At 52.4% G+C, this 2,997-nt stretch overlaps 1 long non-coding RNA gene across 2 annotated transcripts; it reads left to right on the forward strand.

Annotated features, from left to right (window-relative positions):
* The first annotated feature begins 669 nt into the window (after nt 1-669).
* Nucleotides 670-2,997, forward strand: LOC118351509 (uncharacterized). 2 transcript variants are annotated; one of them, XR_007403819.1, is made up of 3 exons: nt 694-893; nt 1,065-1,424; nt 2,661-2,997. It is a non-coding gene; the product is annotated as an uncharacterized LOC118351509 (long non-coding RNA). The 2 variants fall into 2 exon arrangements; XR_004807029.2 differs by having other exon boundaries at nt 670-893; nt 1,065-2,997.

Consider the following 2,997-nt stretch of genomic DNA (forward strand, 5'->3'; position numbering starts at 1 on the left):
TCTAAGAATTTTATAATTATTAATTAACTGAAACCTTCACAATAAGCCTATGAGTAAGTGTGACATCTCCTCTTTACAGTTGGGGAAACTGAGGCATTAGGGAATGATCAATGGCCCAAAGTCACAGAACCAAGCAGGGTAGTTGGATCACTGTCACTGCCACCCTCCTCTGTTCAATTCCCGGTCTGGCCACAGGTTTTGACCTTATGAATTACATAAGCTGGTCCTGTGGCTTTCCCACTGCTTTCTCTAGGGTTTTTTCTTCATGGTCTTAATAACTATCAGAGTGATCTGTTTCCTCAAAACATGGTGTCGGGTGGACCTGAGCCCCTTTGGGGGAAAGTACCTGGTCAGAAGGGGTGCTGCCTCCCTGCTCCCTCCACTGAGGTTCTGACTTTTTATACAGTGGGTGTGGAGGGAGGGTGAGGCATAGACCCCACACCTGACCTCACAGTCTGTTTATGGTGAAGTCGGAGGGAAACTGAGGCAGAGGTTGGGATGTGTCCAGAGTCACAGAGTGCGTTGGCCCCAGGCCAGGGCTGGGTCCCAGACCTCACCCTCCAGGGCAGGTTGCTCCCGGTAACACTCTCCCCACCCCCAATGCTACTTGCTACAGGAGAGGACAGTCGCCAACCGCAGACATGAATCATTTTTGAAAAGTCTCTTGAACGGAGACAGGAAGAGGCAGTTTGGGGACGGCCCACTCCGGAGGTCAGGGCCCCATCCGGGGGTAGGATTGCCCAAGCTTTGCCCATCTCTCGCTGTGACCGCTCCCACTGCCATGCCAGATGTCTCCGGGAGACAGCCCTGCGGTCAGCGTCCAGGCCGGGGCAGGGCTGATCTGCAACCCTCCCCTCGGACAGGGATTTCACACCCAGGAAAATAATTTCCTGGTAAGGAGATTAGAAGGCATCGCCCGCTTTCGGGAACAGGATGGGGCCTGAGTGAGGCAGGAGAGGAACAGCGGGAGAGGCCGGGGGGCAGGCGGGGGCGCGGGAGGAAGTGTCACTGTCAATCAGGGCGCTGACCCATCTAATCCAGCCTCCCGGCTCTCCTGATCCCAGGGACAGATGCCGCGTAAAAAGGTGCAAACTCGGCGGGCCGGGCCCTCCCTGCAGGCCTGCAATACGGGCCCCTCTGTGGAGAGCCGCCTTCACCTTGCCAAGAGCTAAGCTTCCACCGCGCCTCCTCGCGTGCGGGCTGCGGTCCTCGATGCCAGGGGCAGCCGGTTCCCTTCAGTCGGTGACTCCCGCGCTTGGTGGGGCTGCGATGGGGGCCGGGGCAAGACCCCGAGGGCCTCTGGGCACTCCGTGATGTCACCCAGACCTGGTGCCGTCGCTGACCTCCTGCATTCATTCATTCATCCAACAAGCTTTTACTGATCTGACAGGGTCAGATGGGGCTCCTGGTCCTGAAAAGACTTGGTATGTAACTGCTTAGGGGTTCCACCTCTGCCACCCATCCATCTGTCCACCATCGGTCTGTCTGTCCATTTCACACTGGGCTCCCAGGTTGGCCAGGCGCCGATATAAAGAGAGGGGGCAGCAAGGCCCACCCACGTCCTGCAAAGACTGTGTGGAGCACTAATCCGGGATGAAAGGGAGTGTAGACCGGGAGCTCTTCCCCGTTCAGTACTCTTCACACACATGCCATGCAAGGTTTTAATTAAATTCACTATACCAGGAAACTGCCTGGGCCCCTGGAGATGCCAGAAGGAAGTGCCACGTTGGCCTTGCCCACTAGGTACCTGTCCAGAAGAAGAAGCCATCAAGAAGCCCGGCGGAATGCGGAGGGCAGTAGCGATAAGCCACAAGGGGCAGGTAGAGGAGGGAGAGATGCCCTGGTCCCAGGGCCCAGCCCTTCAACGTATGTTTGGATGTGCAAGGAGGTTCGTTCATGGCACAGATGGGGAAAAGCCGTGGTAAGGCATCTCGAGGACCACAGAGGTTAGTCATGGAGTGTTCTGTGTCAGGGAGTGAGACGCAGGCTCTGAGGCCTGTGGGATACTGGTAGGAGCAGAGGGGGTTGCATTTGAATTTGAGACCATCTGAGAAAAGTCCAGATGTGTAAGTGCTGTATGTATCAGTGACTGCCAGTGTATACATATCAGTGTGTAAACTATGAAGCCTTGTCTTTGATCTAGTTCAATCCAATCCAATAAATGACACGCTTTCTGTGTTGCTCTGGGCAAGAGACTGAGGGAGGTAAGTGGTGTCTTTGTGCCATTCTCCTGTGCTCACGTAGGACAGCCATAGACCATGTTGGAGGACTGCCTTCCCAGTATCACTATGGAGTAGCATACTCCATGTTGGGGTCACTACCTCTGCCACTGGGCTTCCTGGGTACAAATCCTAGCTCTTTGCCACTTACTAGCTGAGTGACCTTGGGCAAATTTTCTTATCTTCTCTTTGCCTCAGTCTGTCTATCTATAAAATGGGAAGAAGATGATTTGGGTCATTTGGGCTGTCCACAAATAGTTGAGTTCTTCCAGGACACGTGGTAGGATCGTACTTTATCTACTTTTTTTTTTTAGACAATATATTATTTTAAACATAATTGGAATAATCACAAAAGTGATTTTGTTTCCCTATTTTGTTTTTTTTTTTCCTACCTACTTTGAATTTAGGTGTAGCTTTGTGACTTTTTTTTTTTTTTTTAAGATTTTATTTATCTGAGAGAAAGAGACAGAGCACCAGCAAGGAGGGGCAGAGGGAGAAGCAGACTCCCCACTGAGCAGGGAGCTGGGAGCCCAATGTGAGCCTCAATCCCAGGACTCCGGGATCATGGCCTAAGCTGAAGGCAGATGCTTAACTGACTGAGCCGCCAGCCGCCCTGCTTTGTGACTTTCTTCAGCCAATAAAAATGTAAGTGATTTGCCACATTCTCTGAACCAGCACCACTCCCATGGTGACCATGAACGGCAGAGGCCCCTGCCAACCTGAGTTGGACATGTAGCATATGCAACAAATAAACCTTTATTGTTCTAAGCTATTGAAA

Source organism: Canis lupus, chromosome 19 (assembly GCF_003254725.2).
Source record: "Canis lupus dingo isolate Sandy chromosome 19, ASM325472v2, whole genome shotgun sequence".
Taxonomy (NCBI): domain Eukaryota; kingdom Metazoa; phylum Chordata; class Mammalia; order Carnivora; family Canidae; genus Canis; species Canis lupus.